The sequence below is a fragment of the Cotesia glomerata genome, linkage group LG10 (genome assembly GCF_020080835.1).
Source record: "Cotesia glomerata isolate CgM1 linkage group LG10, MPM_Cglom_v2.3, whole genome shotgun sequence".
NCBI classification, from domain to species: Eukaryota; Metazoa; Arthropoda; class Insecta; order Hymenoptera; family Braconidae; genus Cotesia; species Cotesia glomerata.
The window spans coordinates 12,278,613-12,303,668 of record NC_058167.1 but is presented as its reverse complement, the minus strand read 5'-3'; the positions used below and the strand labels follow the sequence as shown (position 1 = coordinate 12,303,668).

The 25,056-nt window shown below is 27.8% G+C and overlaps 1 long non-coding RNA gene across 1 annotated transcript in view; it reads right to left on the bottom strand.

Moving 5' to 3' along the window:
- The window catches only part of LOC123272673, a 94,692-nt gene that overhangs the window by 12,738 nt on the left and 56,898 nt on the right, over positions 1-25,056 (bottom strand). The gene's annotated exons all lie outside the window — the stretch shown is intronic.

Genomic DNA, 25,056 nt, shown 5'->3' with positions numbered 1-25,056 from the left:
TTTCAACTTCAACGTTAGCGCTTCTACGTTCTGTAGTCTGCAGCCCACCCAGATGACTAGATAGTAGAGAAACAGGGATAGAAGATCCGAATACGCGGAACGGGAACAATAACATCAATTTACTCATACCCTCGGTGAAATATGCACTGCTGCGGATATGGAAAAGCATTTTGTTGATTCAACGGATTCGTGCTCTCCGTTTTTCAGCTATTTCTTATTCTCTTTTACCTTATTCGTATAACTGGAACAATAAGAATAAGAATCAAATCAAATATATTGTGAAATGTACAATTTGTTTTTTTTTTTTTGATGATCCACCTGCTGCAAAAAACTCGAATTGTAAGCAAAGACAATGGAAATTTCGCAATAAAATAATAAAAAATGAGGCGAGGCTGAGCTTGAGCGTAGCCTCTATGATTGGGTCTAGCAAACCCGGAGCATGCCAATAAAAACGGTGTCATCTGGGGATGAGCAGCACGTGCCTCTGGATCATTTTTCTGTATCGCATCATATCAGTATTATGTTCAGAAGTGTACAGAGGAGTCGACGTGGAGAAATGGGTCCTGATATTTATTAGTGAGTCGTGATGGGGCAAGACGGAGAAAGGGTAGCTGTATTTGAGACGGTAGAAGTAAAATAAAATAACTGGAAAAGACGAGTTTTGCCGATTGGATACACTAATACCAGAAAGTTTTCAATGTGGAACAGATATTGATGTAAGTACAACTGGCCACCCTCCAATGTCATATATCTTGATTTACAGGACCCTTCTTATGGGTATCAGGTTCCACACAAATCGGGAAAAAGTTTCGATTGGTTTGGCTCTTGGGTAATCCGCGGTAAAAGTCATGGGAAACACCACAACCCCTCGAGATATTGCTAATATATATATAACATGATAATCGGAGGAAATTACTCACGCATCTGCGGTTATGAATTGAGACAGTTTTGGTCGTTAAGGGCTATGTTGTTTCCCCTAATGACCGCTTATTTTGGAGTTTTAGGAATTTTGGAGATTATTGAGTGAATTGGGATATAAATTTTAGGATAGAAAACATCTGACTTATTTTTATATAATTTTGGGGTTCTTGTAGAAGGACTTATAGTGAAATTAAGAATTTTAAAAGCAAGGAGTAATTGGAAATCTATATTGGTTTTTTCGTCAATACGATTAACTAAATTGTGAAGTTCATGAATTTTCATTAAACTTTTTAGAACTTTGGTTGTTTAATATTGTCCAAAGGTATGCAAAGATATAAGTATCAAGGATGATCTCAAAGTTACTTTAGTAATTTGACGAAACGAATTTTATCGGAAGATGACTTTGGCAGTAATTTGATGTTAGAACGCAAATGATTATTAAAAGATTGAAGACAAACAAAAACTACGTAATCAATGGATCGCACGGTAGAATAGCTAATCTTATTAATATTTTAAATGATGTAATTGAGTTCTATGGTGGCATATTTAATGCCTATATATCAAATTTTCAAAAGTCGTGTACTTTCTTACAAAGTAACTTGCACTAGTAATTATTTTATAAATTCTAGTGAATTGTATATAGCTGATTGGCGTATCTTAATCAAATCGATAAATTTTAGATACCTAAACATTTAACAATTCAAAGCAGATTTTATCAATGATCAGAAAACGCCACAAAAAATAGGACTGCAATTCTTTTGGAAAGAAAAATAAAAATTCCAAAGAGCTAAATATGTTGATTTCTGGTTAATAGATCATTAAATTATTGAGCTTCGATATTTTAAGATTTCTTCAAAAACAAATTTTTCTTTGACACAAATGTGATGATAAGACAAAACCTTGAAGAAATCCAAATCCCAAGATTTTAATTTTTTTTAACACCATTGATAATTAATTATTTTAAATGGCTGATTCTAACTTAAGCTATAAAAATAAAAATCTTATATTTAAAATAAATTCTTGAAAAAACTATTCAAGACTATCTTAAAAAAATTCATTAAAATCAGATGATTTTTAGTGAAAAATTGAGCAAAAAACCAAAAAGCCAGAAGAATAATTATTCAATAAATTTAAATAAAAAAAAAATAAACTTCAAATTGGAAATTTCTTACCAATTATCTCTCACAAAAAACAACTGTGGAGAACATATCATGTGTTATTATGTGTACAACTAAATTTTCTCGATTTTCGGAATTTAAAAATATAATTTAACTCTGTAGTACAGAGAATAATCAACGACCATGCGCTATCTGTTGGAAAATTAATATACTACATAAAATACTTGAATTTTTATAAATTTCTAAATAATTTTTTTTAAGTATTAAAATACTTTTAAGTTATTACGAGTTCAAAAAAGATTTTTCGTAAATTTTTATTGTTATATTATTACTTCAAAGTTTTTTTTTAAATGTGGTAAAATGTGTACACATTTGACCGTTTTAAACTTTCACTTTCTAAAAACTCCTCAAAAGTAAAGAAGGTAACAAAACATGGTAGAAAAAAACCGCCCGAGGAAAGTTGGACATATGTTGACACAGTTAATTTCTTTTCGGAAGTTACGGTTATCAAAAAATTAGTCAGGCTCATGGCAGGAAATTTTGATAGTGTACCTCCTGATCCTTTTAGTCGGAAGTGAGAAAAAGTGATCCGGATGTAAAAAACTTAAGCGGAATAAAGCTCGAGGGCAGGAATTGAGCATTAGATGGTTTTATAAAATAAAAAGGAACAAGAGTGAGGATAGTAGACCACACGGGCGTGGACACGCCTCACTAGAGAGCGCTCCAGTTGCTATTTAGCAGCCCTTACCCACTGATTTACAACTGTAGTGGTTTCGTAGCATTTGTGCCATCTAGGGTAGCTTCATTTACGGACACAGACAAACATAAATGTATATTGACTCGATAAAGTGTCAGTGTAACTCTGCACCGCAGGCATTTTAGAAAATCTCAATCTCTCTATCCATTAATTTCCCTTTAAATAGAAACGCCCTTCCATTCATTAGACCCAGAATTTCTAAAAATACAAAAATAAACGATACTCTTTAAAGACTAAATTCCCGGTTCTCGGTTATCGATGCAAAGAAGGACCACCCAGCAGAGTAACACACCCCGTACTTAGTTACTTGTCACTTTGTCATGTTAATTAACTTATTTTACTCGGATGGATATATTTATTTTTATTTTAAAAGTTGAGACAAGGTAATACGTACCATGCCAAGCTGAGGTGAGGCTTAGTGAAAAGAGTATCATGTAGAATGGATGCACTCCACGCGCACGACAAATTATTATTCCGGAATAATAATCAAGAATGTTAAATAAAGTAATAAAACCCGGTATCATGCTTCATTCAAAAATAAAAATAAATAATTATCTCGTCAGGCTAAATTGCATATCGCCTCGGATGCGTATAATATTATATCAACGCGGAGAATAATCAATTTACGATGTAATCCATAGGTACACGGGTTAATTCACTAATATACTGTATATTCAATGAATAAAATAATGATAATAAAATTTTTATAAAAATTTCGTTTAATACTTCAAAGTCAAATTTTTATAAAAAATTTTACACAGAAAAAGAGGTTCACTTGAGCCAAGAAAATTTTTTTCTTTCTAATTATTTTAGCGAAAAAAAATTTTTAATTAAAAAAAATTTAAGCGAAAAAAAATTTTTTTTGACATAAGATATCTCACTTATTCCAAAATTAATTCTCTTGCTTTAAGAAATACATATCTTGTTCCAAGAAAATTTATTTAAGTCAAAAAAATCTGCTTGTTTTGAGAAAATTCAGCCTCTTGCTCCAAAAAATTTAGTTCTTGATATAAATAAATTTTCTTGGTTTGAGAAAATTTCTCTCTTGCTCCAAAAAATTAAATATAAAGATAGAAGTAAATTTTCATTAATATTTTTATTAATTAACATGTTAAATGGGAAGATCAAATAATATTTCATCATTTTTTTTCATTCAATATGTATAATTGCACGCTAAAATAATATAAAATGGGTATCAAATATTCCAGAGAAAAATTTTCTCAAGGTGAGAAAATTTTTTTCTCAGCTGAAGTAGGTGGCGCTGCTTCCCTAAAGTATCTAAAAATCTTGATCAAATATAAAAATTTATTGTTTCAAGTATTTATGATAATTTGAATTAAGAAAAAATTACTTCCACCAAGAATAGAATTTCAAGAAAAATTTTTACTTCGACCAACTTCGATCTTCCTTCAGGCACCCGAAAATTTTCTTGAGCCAAGAATTTTCTTCTCCAGTCAAGAAATTTTTCTTCCTGTGTAATAACTTGAAATAAATTATTTGAAGGGTTTTTAATAATTTAATAAACTTCGAGTAATGCAGTGAAAATTTATTCCCTATTTTTCACAACATATTATTATTTTTTAATCATTTTTTTTTCATCACTGAAATGTAAGAATATAAATGTAGAAATAAATATATGGTGGATGTTAAGTGTAGAATGTAAAAGGGTGTACTGCATAATCCACAGGGTACAGGAGTCTTGAATAAGCAGCAAAGATCGAGGGAGAGAGTGACCAAAAAAAACTTTGCCGACAAAGCTAAAGATTTCCCGGCTAATTACTAGCCGACTAATTGAATGCTGGTCTGCCGAGTGGAGTATCGTTCTCTCTTTTATCCACACGGTTATTCGCAAACTCATACCTCATCCCTTTTATATACCTTATATACCTTATAGCGTACCCTCTGCTCGGTCGCATCCATATTGCTGGTCTTTCAAACCGAACTTGACAGTTTCCTTGTTGCGCAGAGGTAAAAAAGGCGAAAGCTTTTAGATTTACTGTCTTTGTTACTTTTACTACTGTTTCTTTGTACATTTGGCTCAGGCTCTTCCTTCTTGGTCTTACTTTTATTGTTATTCTTGTTCTTGCGCTCGTCGTCGTCTTCGTAGAGTTGTCTTCCTTTACTCTGGCTCTCATTCATATTCATGCAGTGGTAATAGTCTGCCGCCTGCCCGCCGGCATTACTACACTTCTTGCTTGCGTTCGCGCCACCGCAAACCGCCTTGCTTTATTCCCTTGTACTTATATACTACTACATACAGTTTAGTTTAACCTTTATGCATATATACATGCACATACATATATATATATACAAATATACTATTGGACTAAAGTTGTTCCCAGTCCTCAGGGACATTTTTTTAATGCTATACTTTAATATTTAATTGTTTTATTTTTAATATTATTAAATAATATAATAGATCCTTCTTTATTATTTTGTGATGCTAAGTGCTCTTTTGTGAGTTAAATAATAATAATAAAATCTTATCTAATATAATTATATAATCTATATTATTAAGAGAATAAGCAAAATTTTGTGGTCAGTGTATTTATATGATAAAATGGGTTTTTATTGTTAAATTTGGTATCGTTGGAAAAGTCTTGACCTGAAGTTGTGCCTAAGTATTTAGGCTGCATTCAAAAATGCTCTATTTCTAGATACATAATTAAGAAATGACCTTGTATCTCGTGAACTATTGACATTTTTAAAGATATAAGCTCATCCCGATGTTACACTCATCAAGATCTTTCATTTAAGTACCCACATCAATTTTTCATATATTTATATATATTATATATATGTATATATGAAAAATATATCAAAATGCATGTGGGTACTCTAATGAAAGCTCTTGATGAATGTAACATCGAGATGAGTTTATATCTTCAAAAATGTCAATAGTTAGGAAAGTACAGTGCAATTTAACATAATTCAGAAAATATACTTTGTATCTTGTGAACTATTGACATTTTTAAAGATATAAGCTCATTTTGATGTTACACTCATCGAGTCCTTTCATTTAAGTACCCACATCAATTTTTCATATATTTATATATATTATATATATGTATATATAAAAAATATATGAAAATGCATGTGGGTACTCAAATGAAAGCTCTTGATGAGTGTAACATCGGGATGAGCTTATATCTTTATAAACGTTAATAGTTAAAAAATTACAGTACAATTTAACAAAAATCATTATTCAATAAAGCAAAATTTTAATTATTTATAGTTCACAAGTCATAGCAGTCACATAGTGACTGCGAGGTTGATAGTAATAATTAATTAAATAATAATTTTTACTGTGAAAATTTTTTTCTAAAAATTTAATTTCTTATAAAAAATATTTTTGTCAAAATTTGACTTACTGTAAAATAATTTTTGCCATAAGAAATTTAATTGTGAAACTCAAGCTGAAGCTTTTATTTTATTTTCAGTAATATATGCTTCAAATTTTTACTTTTAAGATTTTCTGAATAAAAAATTTTTAATTTTCAGTTTATTTAAGGTTTTATGTAAAAAAATTTTGTACAATTATTTATATACTAGGAAAAAATTTTGGACTGTAATGCAGATGCTAGCCTGTTTATTCAGCTTAAATTTTCTTTGAATAATTCTGTATAGGCCTATTAATATTGATGGTTGTTGAAATATTGAAGGTTGAATGAAAAATGACTTTTGTCTTCAATAATCGATATTTCAGTAACAAATTATAGGGCAGTATGTCCAAGGACGGTTTTGAATACATACATAAATTCTTTAGGACCCACCATGATTTTCAAGGAAAAGAATGTTTTTATCCTTGACCTTACTTTGAAAGAACTAGAAAAAAAAAAAAAAACTTTTTTTACGACAATTAATTATTGTTTATTAACTGTTTATGGGGATACATTTTTCTGTACCAGAAAAAAGGCTTTTACAGAGTTTTCTTAAAGAAATATAATATAAAATTATATTGAAAAAAAATATAAACTTATTAAAACTTCACTTAAGAAATTTTTGAAATTAAAAAAATAATATTTATACACTATTTTATTTAATATTAATTTTTAAATTTCTAAATACATAATTTGTCAATATTTAAACAAATAATTATTTTTTTATTACTCAATAAAAAACAAAAAAAGATAATTCTAATTTTTTCAATTAATATAAACAAAATTATAGAGTGAATTTTACTTTAGAAGAATAAAATAAATAAAAAAATCTTCTCATTCACTCCCTAAATTTTTTACAATTTTTTTTCACAGTAATTTTTAAGCCATTCACAAAATATATTTTTTAAACCATACAATAAAAAATATTTATCCTATAATTCATAAATATTCCATTTCCCACAACGACCATCGATTACTTCACCACAAAAATAAATAAATACTTTTGTCCTTGATTACAATACTAAGCTTAACGAAAATCACCTTATCTCACTAGTAAAAATCCACCTTACCAGTAAAAACCACGAGAATCATTCTCTAGAGTGCAAAAACTTCAAATATTTATGTTTATCATGATGACTATGAAAAGAAAGCATTAGCAAGCTCTCCAGGAAGCCGTTAAGACCATTCGTCACCGATAAGTTTATACCAAAAATATGTTGAATGGAGGATGTTTATCCTCAACGGAAATCACAGCATTGACACAGCATTGACACAGCAATCGCGGAAAATTTTTCGGAAAAACCGCCACGCCTCCGCGTGTGTCACCGCAGTCAATTGTCAATAGTCCCATTGTCAATTGTCTACAATTTAAAAGTCATGATTGCCGTGTAAGAGTTCCTTTCAAAATAAATACACATCCCTTTATATTCACATCTGATGTATAGTACACCTCAACATATATATTTATCCTTCTCTTTCAAGCATTTTTATTATTATTTTAGAGTTAAACTTTTTTATTTTCCGTAAAACTCAAAGTTTAATCTCCAGAGTACTAAAAGTGGGAGGATGTCTTGTATTATTCGATAATTCGCCATGAAGTTGTCCATGAAAAGATCATTTTTCACTTAAAACTTGATTCAACTGGTCCAGTCTCTTAAATTCTCCCTTGGCTTAAAGTAAACAAGAGATTGTTCTCAAAATAAAACTCTTGCAAAAGTGACGGAAGAAAATTATTTCAATAGCAGCTATTTGACAGTTTTCGATAACTTTTGTCTCTTACTTTTGCCCTGGGAGCTTGAATAAATAGAAAAAGAAAAAAAGTTAACGATTTATAAATGAATAGGGACAATAATAAGTGTCGAGGAGGAGCTATAAGAGTGAAAAGATGTTTGGCCTCTGGGATATGGCCATTAAATTGCAGAGAAAAGTTATTTTTATTTTAACTTTTTTCAAACTTTGTGTAAATTCTTACTCTAAGATTTTAAAGTTTCACAGAAATGCCCGTGACGAATCGACGGGTGATTTTTTGTCCTCGTTAACCGCAGCCTCGAGTCAACATTCAACATCGCCGACTCAGCGGGTTATAGTGCACTTAACTTACAACTAGTACATCTGAGTTTGCTTGTACTTGAACTGATGAAATGTCGAATTTGTAGGGTACGATAAATTTTGAGTATTTTTACTAGGACGAGACTAATGCGGGATCGATATATGGGACAAGGCTAGACTTTTTTTTTTTTTTTAAGAAGAGAAAAGAGGACTTTCGATAAATCTTCTCGAGGTTATCTTTGGCATTTATCTTAATTAGGAGATGGAAATCTTAATGTTGTCATTAATGTCACTTATGGGATTTTCGTGGAGGTTGTTTTCTGTCTGGTTCACAGAAGAGATGAGATAATTAATTTTGTGAATTGTTTGTTTAGTTTTAGAATATTTAATGCACAAGAAAGAATTTTAAATTAGGGAAACTAATTATTTTTAGTTTTGGGGAGTGAAGATATGAAACAAATGAGGAGAATTCATGAAAATTTAGAAGAAATGTTGATTTAAAAAAATATTTGATGGATTAGAGCTATAATTTTGAATTTGAAAGATAGTATTAAAAGTTTTTTGAATAAAAAAAATTTTTTTGATTATTTTGCGTTGAATATTAATTATTTAATTGTAAAAATTAATTAACTAATAAATATGGAACTTTTTCTGATTAAAATTTATACTAAAATTTTGACTACAAAAATTAATCTAAAAATTTTTAAATTTCCAAGATTTTTATAATTTTTGATTAATTTTTTTTTTTTTAAATTGACTTAAAAATTTTTTAAACTCCAAAAATTTTCATACATTTTTTTTACTTAAAAAAATGAGTTGAAAGTATGAAAAAAATTTTTTAATCTTCAAAAATTCTCATAAATAACAACTAATTATTTTTAAATAAAAGATTCATAAAAATAAGAATGAATAAATTTAAAGCCTATAAAAATTCATAAATAACTTGTTATTTAGTGATTAAAAATTAATTAACTAATAAATATAAAATTTTTTCTTATTAAAATTTATACTAAAATTTTGACTGCAAAAATTAATCTAAAAATTTCTAAATGTCACTTCAAATTTCAAAGATTTTTATAAATTTTTGATTATTTCTGTTTTTTTTAAATTGAATTAAAAATTTTTTAAACTCCAAAAATTTTCATACATTTTTTTTACTAAAAAAAATGAGTTAAAAGTATAAAAAAATTTTTTTTATCTTCAAAAATTCTCATAAATAACAACTAATTATTTTTAAATAAAAAATTCATAAAAATAAGAATGAATAAATTTAAAGCCTAAACAAATTAATAAATAACTTGTTATTTATTTACATTGATTTTCTCAAAACCCAAATCGGCTGATCGGCTTTACTACCTGCAGCATCTTCAAGCAGTAAACATCCAGTATCAATATTATTAACATTATCTGTTTAGTTCCAGAAACTTAACAAATACTTATAAGATTAACTCGAACGATAATCACTCTAAATATATTTAAGACGGTCGTGTGAAAAAATGTGTCCCGTGTCAAACTTATTTCAGAGGATCTACGATCGTGGGTGGAGTCGACAGGTACCCTCAACAACAAAATCAAAGAACCTCAATTCTTACTGTACAGTCCGTAGACTGTACCATAATAACAATGACACATTTAATTCCTTCGGAGAACTAGTCAACAAGGGATGATTGAAGAACTTGAGGTAACTTATATTCCTCCGGTTTGACTGAATATTCGGTCCTCGCAGACTCAAACCCAGACCTAGGCCTAGACCTAGACCCAGAGACACAAAGAGAGAAGGACAAGGAAAAAAAAAAGATAGATTTTACCAGGTAAAACGGTAAATAGCACGTTATTGGTGGATTAGGTCACAAGACCGTAAACAGTTCCCAAGTAAATAGACGTGAAGATAAAAAGTTTTATTTATGGTGAAAATATTTGTGCCTAGCGCGAGTTCTTGTAACATTGTATGTTACTTGTAAATTTTTTAACGAAGATAAAGAGCCATTCAAATAAAAGTATTTAGAAGAAAAAGATGCGCTGCTCTGTCCTCTGTCCTATTTATTTTTTTGGCTCGAGGGTAATGGTCAGGCATTGACAGTTTTGTTGAAAGTTTCACCCATAAATCCTGTTTATATTGTTCGACTTTAAGAGGAAACCCGCAATGCCATTGTGACACGCCTTTAGCTTGTAAATAATAAACTCCATCCTTTTTTTTTTTTTACTAAGATTGTTTTTGTCAAAATTTATGATTAAGAGGTCATTTTTGAGTTAGTTAATTTTTGGTTTATATTTACATCATTGAAAAATTTTAGATTCGATCTTTTTTTTTAAGAAGATTTATAAAAATTTTGCTACACTTATTTTCACATATAAAAATAAAGATACTCAGAAAAATTTTTATTTTTTTTTTTTTATTTTCAAATCCAAAAATCTTTGTGAAATTAAAATTTTTGATAATCAAATTTGTACCTATTATAAATAACAATCCACCAACGAAAAATATATAGAAAAAAAAATTTATAAAAACTGACAGAAGGATTTGTTTCTAGTTAAAAATATTTGTTAATATTTAACAAATCATTTATTCGAGACCACTTTTTAGTCATTAACAAATATTTCTTAATATTTAAAAAGATTTATTAATATTTAAAAAGATTTATTAATATTTAATAAACGAATATCAGATTTATTAAAGACAGCACACAGTAAAAAATTTTGCGTCATTGCGTCAAAAAATTTTGTGTTAAATATTTAACACTTTTTTGTGTTAATTTAACATAATAAATATTAAATTTACACATAAAAGTGTTAAATATTTAATACAAAAATTTTTAACACTAAGTTTTTTGACGCAATGACGCAAAATTTTTTACTGTGAACAAATCATTTTAAATACTAAGAAATATTTGTTTAATACTAAAAAGTCGTCTCTAATAAATGATTTGTTATTAACAAATATTTTTTAATACAAATAAATTCTTCTATCAGTGTAAATAAGTGAATTTTTGATTTTTTATGACTGAAAATATTTTTAGTGAATCTCTATTTTTTGGGCAATAAAATTTTTTCTTAAAAAAAATTGTAGTAAAGATGCCACTGAATTTTGTTGACTTTTATGACAATTATACATTTTATTGATAAATTTAACGACCCGAAAATTTTTTTGGACATAGTTATGACATCATAAAATGTCGAAAATCTATGTGTCAATCGTAGTTAGTGGTTTTATAGGTAACGAAATTTAGATAAATTTTAATAATAAAAATCTAAAAATGGCCGTGATGTTTATTGTGAATATATATTTTCATAAGGTAGTTAAGTAGCTATATGTATCAGAGAGGCTTATATTATGTATATGGAATCCTGGGGATCCAACCTGTTGAGTTTAAATCCCCATAAGCAGCTATAAATCTGTCTATCGTGTTAATCGTATTATTTCGTTTGTATATTTTGTATTTCTGACGTTGTATATAATATTATTATTATATATTATATTTATGTATTTATAAATATATTTGTAGATTGTAGACGCTAAATGCATAGGCGTTTCTTTTGTCCATAAGAAGCCCGAAAAATAAAAAATATTAAAAGTGTCATCCCACGGTTATGAGTAAACGATAAATTTACCCAAATCACAAATTCTACGGAATATTTTAAAGAGGTGTGAGCCGTTTTTTATATTTTAGATTTAGTGGGTAAAGATTTTTTTCGGGGTCCGAGCGAGACAATAGATCTCATTAGGGAACGCTGACGCTAAATTATTTTTATTGTAGTCAAAAAATCAAATCTTTGGTTGGGTTTTTATTTTATGTATTATGGTTTGTTAATCTTTTGTTCGCTTTATTTGTTTTAAGTTGGGGTGAATGTTTTATAAATAGTTTTAGTGAAATGTAAATAAGTTATAAATATTAAATAGAATTTTTTGCTTTATGATTAATATGATGGTGTATAATAAATTTTTCAAATGATTTTGGAACTTTTTTTTTCGATAAAAAAATTTTCTTTTTCAAAATAAAAAAAAAAGATTTTTTCTGAAAATTTTATACATCAGTGCGTGATAAAAATAAAAAAACAGTTTTAAGCTTGAGTATAAGTAAATAAAATTTTTATAAAAATTCAATAACTTTTTTTAATAATCAAAACTAGCAACCTTGCAGTCACTATGTGACTGCCGTGACTTGTGAACTATAAATAAATAAAATTTTGTTTTATTAAATAATGACTTTTGTTAAATTGCACTGTACTTTCTTAACTTTTAACGTTTTTAAAGATATAAGCTCACCCTGGTGTTACACTCATCAAGAGCTTTCATTTGAATACCCACATTCATTTTGATATATTTTTCATATATTCATATATGTAATATATATAAATATATGAAAAATTGATGTGGGTACTCAAATGAAAGGTCTCGATGAATGTGATGTCGGGGTGAGCTTATATCTTTAAAAATATCAATAGTTCATAAGATACAAGGTAGTTTCTTAATTATGTTAAATTGCACTGTACCTTCTTAACTATTGACGTTTTTAACAATATAAACTCATCCCGATGTTACACTCATCAAGAGCTTTCATTTGAATACCCACATGCATTTTGATATATTTTTCATATATACATATATATAATATATATATAAATATATCAAAAATTGATGTGGGTACTCAAATGAAAGGTCTTGATAATGGTAACATTGGGATGAGCTTATATCTTAAAAAATGTCAATAGTTCACAAGATTCAAGGTCATTTCTTAATTATGTATCTAGAGATAGAGCATTTTTGAATGCAGCCGAAATACTTATCATTATAAATTGACTATTGGTGAGAATAATATGAAACCATAAAAAGGTACAACTCCAGGCCAAGACTTTTCAAACGATACCAAATTTAATCATAATAAAAACTCTTTTATCATATAAATACACTGGCCACAAAATTTTGCTTATTCTCTTAATAATATAGATTAGTAATGTACAAAATTAAAAATAGTAATTTTTCTTAAAATTTTATAATTCCGTGTGGCAAAAATAAATTTTTAAAAATTTGAGCTCAAGTATATTGTGAACAAAATTTTATCAAAAATTTTCCAATAATTTAAGGACGTTTTTTTGAAAACATTAGTTGCATACAATACCAAAAAAAGTGAATTTTTCCAAACATTTTATCAATCAGTGTAATACACAGTAAAAAATTTTTCGTCATTGTATTGAGTGTTAAAATTTGTGTGTTGAATATTACACTCTAGTGTGGAGAATTTAACATTATAGTGTGTTAAACTATTAAATTAACATATGAGAATGTTAAATTCTACCCACTAGAGTATAATATTCAACACACAAATTTTAACACTTTATACAATGACGAAAAATTTTTTACTGTGTATAAATAACAAAATTTTTGGGTTAAAAAATTTTTCTTTCCATAATAAAATTTTTAAATTATATAATAAAATTCCTCCATATAAAAAACAATAAATTTGTAAATTTTATTTTCTAAATTTTCAATTATTCATCAAAAAAAAATAATATTTTAATAACTTCCAACCAAATTAAAAAACTCATAAACAAAAAAGCTTTCCCAACATTCCATAAAATATATATATCTTAAGAGAAATCCTCACATCGGTATTTCACTCACTAGCTACCGCACATTACTCAATTTCACCAAAAATTTGCGACTTGTCTCCTATAACCCGAGTGATGAGTTTCTTCAGCATTTTCATCTCGTAATTGGGCTGCATTTCACAGTCTACACACACACCCATATATCCTCCACCATTTTTATTTTATTATTCACTTTATATCTCCTCATCTTATTTCATCTCTCCGCATATATACATTCCCCACACATACTACACATGCACACACAAGGTTTTATTTGACATGCGTTAGTGGAACTGGAAATTCGCGTACACACTTCGTGACACCGTAGTTACTTGGAGATATATATGCATATGGGCCATAATATGTGAGTGGAGGCATGCGAGGCGCGAAATGCATGCAAGAAGCGACACCAGAAGCAGCCACCCACGGCGAGTCAGCAAAAGCTTTACTTGCAGAAACGCCACTGCACCAAACACCACCAGCATCATCATCATCCACACCACCAACTACGTCCACTATTCTCCGCTACATCCTCATTTTTAAATTATCTCTCCCCCACTTTAGACCTCATTATTTTTATTATAATCATTAAATTAAAATTTTTTATACCTCACACGCTTTGCTTTATTTATTGAACAAAAAAATATAACAATTAATTAAACGTAAATTTAATTTATTTATCTTGTTTACATTTTATTTTTCTCTTTTTTTTTTTTATTAAAGGAATAAAAAAAACAATTCTAAGCCTGAAATATTTTTATAAATTTTCATTAATAATCCGAAGAATTTTTTCCAGCTTATTTTTATCCTGCTTTTGATGGGAGCGATGAAGATTTGCTATTTAATTCTTTAATTCTTGTTGGGTTGCAAACATTGACTCCGAAGTTTTTTTCGGTTCGAACTTCAACTTGAAAATAAAACCCCGAAGGTTGATTTGATGGTTGACTATGATGGTGTATCTGTATACGGGGTGTTAGTCACAACTCACGACTCGATCTCCAAGTCCAAGTCCCAAGAGGTTGACTGCTGGTGTTGGTGCTGGTGCTATATACTGACTGCTACTTACTGATATTTATTGCGCCCAGAAATGTGTATGGGACTCATAAATCTCCGCATTCACACGGGCTTTCTAATTTACATATTCCCGACGTTCTCTCATTCTTACGTTTATTCTTACTCACTTACTCTCTATATCTATGTAATCTATACATAAAACAGTGATATATATGTGTAAATATATGTATATGTTTATTTGTGTATAAATATAACACATACGCATTTAATATCGTCTGCTCTATACAAGTTTAGACTCCGGGGCACTTATTTAACTCATTGTACCAAGTACCTGCATTATACGAGGGTGTACTGTCGTTTTTACTAAATTTTATGTCACTCTTTAGATAACATTTTATCACATATTCAATTTTATTTTGACAAATGGTATTTATTATCTTTTTTTTTGGTAAAAACTTCAAAAAAATTTTAAATTAATTAATTTTTTTAGTAGAAAAATAAAAGTTACTCGTTCAAAAATTAAAAAATGTGCATTTAGAAATTTTGAAAATTAATATAAGCTTTTTTTTTTTAGTTTTATATAACGAATAAATTTTAATATTTAAAAAAAATTACATCGATATTTTTTTCTAATTTCTAAAAATAGCATTTTTTCTATAAATTCTCTTTATAATAATTTATTCGTTAAGAAATCATAAAATTTGCTGTATAAAAGTTGATTGTATTATCAAAAGTGATTAATTTTATTTAATTAAATTTAGTAGTTTTAATAATTTACTAGTAACCTTGCAGTCACTATGTGACTTGTGAACTATAAATAAATAAAATTTTGCTTTATTAAATAATGACTTTTGTTAAATTGCACTGTACTTTTTTAACTATTGACGTTTTTAAAGATATAAGCTCACCCTGACATTACACTGATCAAGAGCTTTCATTTGAGTACCCACATCAATTTTATATATATACATATATATATATATATATACATATATGTAATATATATATATATATATGTATATATATATATAAAATTGATGTGGGTACTCAAATGAAAGGTCTCGATGAGTGTAATGTCAGGGTGAGCTTATATCTTTAAAAATGTCAATAGTTCACAAGATACAAGGTCATTTCTTAATTACGTTAAATTGCACTGTACTTTCTTAACTATTGATAATTTTGAAGGTATAAGCTCATCCTGATGTTACACTCATCAAGAGCTTTCATTTGAGTACCCACATGCATTTTGATATATTTTTCATATATACATATATGTAATATATATAAATATATGAAAAATTGATGTGGGTACTCAAATGAAAGGTCTTGATGAGTGTGACATCGGGATGGACTTATATCTTTAAAAATGTCAATAGTTTACAAGATACAAAGTCATTTCTTAATTATTATCTAGAGAGAGCATTTTTGAATGCAGTCTAAATACTTATCATAATAAATTGACTATTTATTATGATACCAAATTTAACCATACAAACCTATTTTATTATATAAATACACTGGCCACAAAATTTTGCTAAATATCTTAATAATATAGATTAATTTTTAGCTTAATATTTGTCAACAAGACTCGAAACGAAAAATAAATTTTACTAAGATTTGGTTCAAAGCTAAAAAATTCAAATTTTTTGAAAAATGTAATTAATATTTACAAATTTATAAATTTTTGAAAGTATTTGTTAGTAATTTTGGATATGAACTTTTTTTCAGCCAATTAAAAATTATTGTAGAGTAAAAATTCCGCACTTAGAGTATTTTATCTTTTTTACTCCGTGTAGCGAGAGTGAAAATTCACTCCCGATTTTTGGCAGTGCAACTAACAACACACAAAAAAAATTTAAGTACTTTTTTTTTCAGCGCATGAATCGTTTAAAAATGGACTTTTAATATAGTGGAGCAAAAAAAATGGAACAATTAATTTTCTAAGTTATAATTCTAATTATTATTTAAAGCATCGAATCCCTCAAACTGAAAAAGCGCATCTTCCATTATAATAAAAAAAAAGTTGACCCCTTTACCATAACTCTTCGCCCTAAAACATGAACCTACATAACCCTAAAACTAAAACCGTGAGTAATCGCTGAAAAATGTATTACAGAGCATTTTTCCCATAATATTATCTCACCCTCGTCCTCCCACAGCCTTTTTTATTATTTCACTCAGGACTCAGGATCCGTCCCATCTCCCATCGACATTTTTCAACGGCAAAACTACCCTTTTAACCATAACGTGAGAAAATATAATAATTGCGCCCATCAACTCGAGACCGCCCAAAAGTAGAAGCCTGAAAACAAACCCAGGCATTAGTATTAGTATTATCCCAATACAAATGAAACTTTATCAAAGAAATGGGTGTAAAGAAAATCGGAAAAGCAGATAAAGAAAGGCTTTTAGAGCCAGAGGCTCAACTTCTTTTAAAAAAGTATGAAATGTGAAATGTAGAATTTCAGATAAAGCGGTTTAGTTGCATACACATATAATGCACGGAAAAGATCTGAAGCCTGAGACGTTAAACGGGGGCGGGGTGCATCTTCTTGGATGTTGAAGCGCGAGTGGAGGCTTACCTCAACTTAAACTCGTAAAATGGAAATCAATTACATCTACACTTAGCCACTTAAACTGGTTTCGCCATGGTCCTTTAGTTGAAGCGCGGACCATGCTTATGATCGAGTGAAGGGAATAATTCTTATACCTCGTATACTTAAAACAGTTCTATGTTCCATCAAGACCAAGATCAGGATTCAGAATGAGTACGACGATTTTACAAATTAAAGTATCTTGATGTGTTTTTTTTCATATTCTAATTGTAAGATTTCGTTATGATTGGCCAGGGAAAAATTCGGCATGTTCGTAATAAATTAGACGCTCTTTAAAGGAGCTTCTGACAATTTTACTTTAATTGGACTTTTGTGGGTAGTATTGCCTTTAAAATTTATTTTTTGGATATTTTTGGAGGTATTAAAAGAAGAACTCGTTTGATAAAAATAATTTAAATGCACTGAAAAAAAATTAACTTGAATCAAGAAAAAAATTCTTAAACTAACTAAGAAAATAATTTTGAAGAGTTTCATTATTTTGAATCAAGACCAAAAATTCTTGAATAAAGTAAAATTAACTTAAACCAAGAAAAATTAATTTAAAAATTTTTTTATTTATTTATTTATATCTAAATGTCAAAGTGTAAAGCCAAATGGCAAAAGTATAATAGTAAATGATTTAAGTACATGTAAAACCATACATAGTCATTATCAGTAATATCAGCAATATAGATTGTGACTTATAAATGGTAACATAAATAGTAAAATTTAATAATGAGGAATTAGAAAAAACAAAATATAAACACTAATAGATTTGAGTCTAATTGATTTTACTCAAATCAAGAAGATAAAATTCTTTAAAATTATTCACTTGATTCAAGTTAATTTTTTATTCTGTGTAGAAAATTTAATTTCCAACAAAAGTAGTTTTTACTTTTATAGTGCTAAAGTGCGTGATTTTTAACATATGAGCAATTTAATATTTTTAAATCATAAAAGTAAATTGCATCAGCTCTTTAAGTTATTTTTTTCGACTTTTTTCATGTATTTTTAGAAATATTGAGAAAATGGCTCGTTTTATTTAAAAACTTAAATAGAAAATTTGTAAAAAATGAAATTTTTTACAAAATTAATAAATTCATATCTCTAAAGTGCGTATTTTTAAAGATATGAACAATTGAATATTTATAAATCATTCCTGTCAATTTTATCAGCTCTCAAATTTATTTTTTCGACTTTTTTTCGTGTATTTTTGAATATATTGAAAGAATGGATAGTTTTGTTGAAAAAATTCAAGTAAAAAATTTCTAATAAATTTAATTTCCTAATAAATTGGTCATTTATATCGCTAGAGTGCATAGTTTTAAAGATCATGACAAATTGAACATTGTAAAATCAAGGAAAATTGTATTTTACTGAATTTCATGCGTCATAACTTTAACTGGATGTTTATTTTTATCACAAAAAATGCATTTAATATAATAATAACATAAAGAAGTAAAATAAAATAAGATAAGCTTGAAATTTTATAAATAAAAAAAATTTTAACATGAATATTTCCATGAATCAAAAAAATTTTTTTAAAAAGAAAAATCATTAATTAATTTTTTCTACGTATATGATCAAAAATGAAAAAATACATTCATATAAACATAATGAAAATTGTTAAATAAATTAATCATCGATGATAGAACAAGTCTATAACTAAACAGCCATTAATGGACCATTACCTTGCATCTTCCATCTTCCACGAGTAACCCCCTTTTCAGTACTATTTTATCACGTCAGTAATTAATCTTTAATCACAATATTTCATAACTTCAGCATACTGTTAATACCCATTAGCATCAACTTATCATTCTCCCGGTAAAATTGCTTCTTAATAGTCTCCATCTAGAATAAAGTTAATGATAATAAAAAAAACAATATTTTTTCAAAATTATTTTTTACAACAGTAAACACCCAGCCTCCATTCGACTAATATGATATATATATATATATATATATATATATATATATATATATATATATATATATATATATATATATAAATATAAAATATAGCAAGAAGCGTGTTATGTCGTATATATGAGCGTGTGCGATGTTGTGATGGGTGGAGCGAGGTGAGAGAAACAGAGAGGCGGCTCCTGCAGCTTGTAATTATGTTGATACGAATGATCTGCGGCGAGCCGCAAACCATCCACTAAAAAGAGCGAGTAAGAGACAAAAATAAAAGCTTGGGTTGGAGCAAGAAAAGAGTACCATCAACCGTACCATCCGTATCCAGTCTCCAGTTCCAGTCTACAGTCTACTCCTTACCTCAGCGAGGCTCGAACTTTAAAAAGCCTCCAGCGGTGCTCACCGGCAAATCGCCGATATCCTCCAGCGTCATATCATCTACACTTTGGTACTGGTACCGTACACTTATGTTATATTACGCTTTATTTATTGTTATATCATATTCATATTTCATTACACTGTAAAAAATTCGGAGTTAATTCTGACTCCCATTACACAGTAAAAAATTTTGGGTTATTGTATATCAAAAAATTTTGGGTTTTTAATTTTTTTGTTAAATATTTTTACACTTTTTGTGTTAATTCTTTTAAAATCAACACAAAAAAATGTTAAATTCTTTTAAATCAATACAAAAAAGTGTTGAACTCTTCTTTAATAACCATGCTTTTTTCAAAAATAGTTAGATTTCATCAGTTACAGTTAACTTAACATCAAGTTTGCGGCAATTCTTTACAGTACAACAGTTGTCAATAAATTGACGAAAATCTACGTCCACAATTTGAATAGAAATTAACACCAAACTTTTGGTTAAATTTTCGTTCAACTTTAATACAACTTGACTAAAATACTTGCACTGCAAGTCTTAACGTCAAATTGCAGAGTAACTTATAGAGAACTTAACTAAAACCATTTTGTTTGCAAACTCTTTCCATCAAGTTGGCTACAAATTTCGGCAGTAGATTAAATAAAAGTTTGAGTTAAGGTGCACTGAAAAAAAAGTTTGTCCTATCACAATACGTTTAAGCGTATGGCTTATACAGATGGCACATTTAGCATATAAGCTATACAATTAAACGTATTGCGATATGACTTATACTTTTTTTTTCAGTGTGGCTATGAGAGTTACCACAAAATTTTTTAATAAATTTTTTGATTCAATGAAACAAAATTTTTTACTGTGCACTTGAAGTACCAGAATGAAGAAATAAAACACTCTGCATAAAAGTGAAACGGAAATTTTTTTTCAGCTGAAATTACTAACAAATGCTTCGAATAATTTGTCTCGATTTTAAGCTTGTAAATATTCATTATCTGATAAAATAAGCTCTCAATAAAAATTTAATTACAAAACAACACCACTAATTATAATTAGGTCTAAATTTCACTGATGTTCATTAATATGTCGATATATTACCATACTATCTACAATAAATAATTCCCTCGTACGCGACTAGACACCTCGTCATTAAAAATACAATTCCCCAACTTTTATCTTCCAAAATTGTTAACTCAGATCAATTTTACCGCGGCTAGGAATATTAGCCATCCATTAAAATTTATTTAATCAAATATTAACACGCAGTCCGACCAAAATAACAATCTTGAACAAATTTACAACGAACATAAATAACAATGCTCCATACCTCGCTTTCCAACTGCTTCTAATCTAATGTTTAATTACCATACATCTTTTTTTCACACTTTATACTCCAAAAAATTAATTTGCTGCCGCTATTATTAGTTATTTTAACAAAATGATTTACTTACTTGAACAATAAAATTTGTTACATCAACTAACTAGTCTATGTTACTGCAACAAAAAATTTTTTGTTGAACCTTTGATGTAATTTCAATTTATTAAGATTTATTGTATGTATTGCATTTATTTCTGTCTATTAAAAAATAGATACCTGAGAAAGTCGGAATAAAACCGACGAAACGTCATATAACAAATAAACGAGTTAAAATGTTTAATTTAGTCTTTTCACCTATTCCTGTTCACCTAAATAATTTTGTTGCTTCAACAAGTCGATTTATTAATTCAGCTAGACTGTCTTGTTGAACTGACCAAAGGGTTTTGCTACAATAACAAAACTTTTTTGTTGATATAATACATAAATTACTTATTTAAGCCTATTTTTTTAACTTATTAAATTTCTTTTATTTATTTTTATTTATATTTTAATTTTTATTAACTTATTAAATTTATTTTTATTTATATTTTAATTTTTATTAACTTATTAAATTTATTTTTATTTATATTTTATTTTTTTTTCTTATTAAAGCCTATTTTTTTTCATCGTAACATAACATAATATTTGTTATCCCTACCTATAAAAAAAAATTTCTGACATGGCCCTGATATATCTTGATGCAAGAAATCTTTATATCAGGACATATATGGCCATATCAGACTTGATATATTCAAAACTTGTCTTATTTATCCTAACAAAAAAATTTTTTTTTAACATAAAACTAATTCAAATAAATTTAATATCAATTTATAGATGTACGGTCACGTCATCGGGCAACTTATTCCACGAAAAAATAATATAAAAGTTGGATTATAATTCTTATATTTTATATTTGAATTTCATATCGAGTAAAAGTCAGATTCTTCTATTTCCCTCTTGATATTTATTTTTACACAGATATTTATATACAATAAATAATATTCACCTATATATTGTTAAAGTATTATATACCTTTAAGTTGGGACGTGCTCCCGGGGTTCAGGCCAGAGGGCTCGGTGTTAGTCACGGTAAGAGAGCTGACTTTAAAATGGTTCCGCGTCTAAAAATAATTGCGCGCTGACAGGCCGTGAAATGAATTTATTTAATTTCAGATAGGTATAACAGAATTACACGGCAGTTGGAGGTGCGATGAAGCTTGGGTGGCGACTGCAGGTTGCCTTACACTTCTATACTCTACTCTACTGTTATATATTATATATATACTTCTTACTATTACATATACACAGTATACAATATAATAGTTGTGGTTGTGGTCAATAAGAAAGAACCAAGGAGCCTAAACGAAACACCTTTATTTAGATTTATTTTTATTGCCTGTAACCGATAATTTATTTTATCTAATTAATAAAAATTATACCTCACATTTAATTCGTTCATTTTCACCATTATTGTTGTTATTGTTATTTTTTCTATGCATAAAAAATTATTGTACATGTTTTTAGTTATTAATTTCAAACTAAAAAAGAAATTTTTAATCTTTAGTATTTGTAATTAAATATACTGATTTTTGAATTAAGAATTTATTAAAGTTATAAAAAATCAATAAAAAATTTTTTATTTGGAAAAAGAAAAATTAAAAATTTTATTACGTACGTTAAAGACAATTTTTAAGGAAAACATTGTTGAAAATAGTGTCTCAATTTATTTCATTCTCGATGCAGAAATTTATGACCCGTAATTTATGATTAAGAATAAAAATAAAAATTTTTTATTAGTTTAAATTTACCGGTATTTAATCCGCAAGTTGAAAGTTTAATATCATAAAAATAAAAATAGCTTTTTGTACACAATAAAATTTATAAATAAATTTTGGACAGAATAAAACTTAAATTTGATCAGTAATTTTTTTTTAGCAGTTTTTAAAAATTAATATTAGATAAGCTAATCAAGAGTTGAGCAGAAAGCTTTTATCTTAAAACTTAACTCTCTTGTAAGGAGAAAATTTAACGATCATGCGACCTCTGTCGGAGATTTTCAACACTATGGTCGAAAAATTATATGTCCATTAGATTAATTACGCTTCAATGCACAGCACTTTTTTAGTAAAAAATTTAAGTTCAGTTTTTGTCACTTTAATTTTTATACCGAAAAACGCCAAAAATAAAATTATTTCATAGAAACTTTGGAGACGTGTATACCAAACTATATAGCCATTAAAAATTGATCATTTATCGCCTATCGAAAAATTTTTCAATCTATTTTTATTATAAAACTAGTAATTCAAATTGCACTCAAACCCGCGCGCTTTAAGGTAGTACTACCGGTTTTAGAATTGACGTTCAGAATTTAATGAAATTTGGCATATTGGTACTTAAGAATATCATAATAGAGCAGTAAAATTTTTGGAAGCCTGGCGAGTCCTGAAAAAAAGATATTAATATTCACATATTTTTGCCTTTACCATTGATTCTTATGGAAAATCAAAGACTTTATTTTATTTCACAAAACTGGACGTTCAGATTCTTATAAAAATTAAGACAACGAGAGAAAATAACATCTAGAACATATTTAATAACAATCAGTAGGGGGCGGAAGGGCAAGACGGAGAGGGCGGGTAAAATGAATAATCGTTTTAAATCGCTGGTCGGTCGATAGAAACATTTTAGACTGCAATCTATCAATCTATTATGTGACTACACTTACCGTTATCAATAAAGTATTGGTTTTACCCACTTGTGAGAATTTTTTTTAATAAATATTGAAATTTAGGAAAAAAAAATTAAAATTTTAAATCGTAAGTATACAGTGATTATTTTAATGTTGTTAAAGACGATGCAGATTTGATTTTTTTCTTCATATTCGGGACGCTGTTTATACTTTTGCGACGATTGTTTTGATTAACATGTATTTTCCAATCAGTATTCGTTTTGCGCGACCTGAGTATTCATTTTGCCCCCCGCCCTGGTAGGGCAAAACGGATAATGTTGACTTTTTTTTTTTTTTAATTTCGAAGAAGAATTTCTTTGTTTTTATTTTTATTTTACTCTAATTATAAACTTCAATTACCCAAAAAATTAATAGCCAAAGTTAAGAATAGATATGATTATAATATATATTTGTTATTTCATTTTTAAATTAACATATCCTTTTTGACCGTCCTTCCCCTATGGTTTTCGAGCATATGAGAATATTTATTAATAAAAAACATTCAGAATTTATCTCTGTCTCTCTTTCTCCAATGTGATTTAGTATAGGGAAATCTACTACGTTAATCAAATAAGGTTAGGTTTTGGGATTTGACTCTTGTGGTAACAATAGTACTACCTTAATCCTAACCAATAAGGAATCAGAAACCATTCTTTCGATTTTTTCGTTTAGTATTCGAAATTTTCGATAATAAATTAACTTCAGTTCAATCATCAATTTTATATTATAGGGTTGTGATCAAGGATAAACTGATAAAAAAATTAAATTGACTCAAGAGCTTAAATCTTGAACCAAGTATACCATTTTGAAGAAAATGATTTTCTTGAGTCAAGAGAATAAATTCTCAAGTCAAGAATTTATTTTTGATTTAAGTAAATTTTTCTTGTTTCAAGAATTTATTCTCTTGACTCAAGAAAATCATTTTCTTAAAAATGGTATTCTTGGTTTAAGATTTTGGCTGTTAATTTTTTTATCAGTGTAATTGGAATTAAAAAAAATAAATAAAATAACAAAGCCTTAATATTAAATCACTAGTTGTTTTTATTCATTTATAATGATATTTATAGGATAAACTATCACAATATCCTTAAATAGAATTGCGACATCGCTATTAGTTAAAAAAAAAAATTATTTACACATGTATTTTTGAATTTTACAAAACAAAATATTGAAATAAATTTTAACGTACTCTGTACACTATACATCTACATTATACACATTATAATTAAAATAATAATTAATAATTGAAAGTAACAA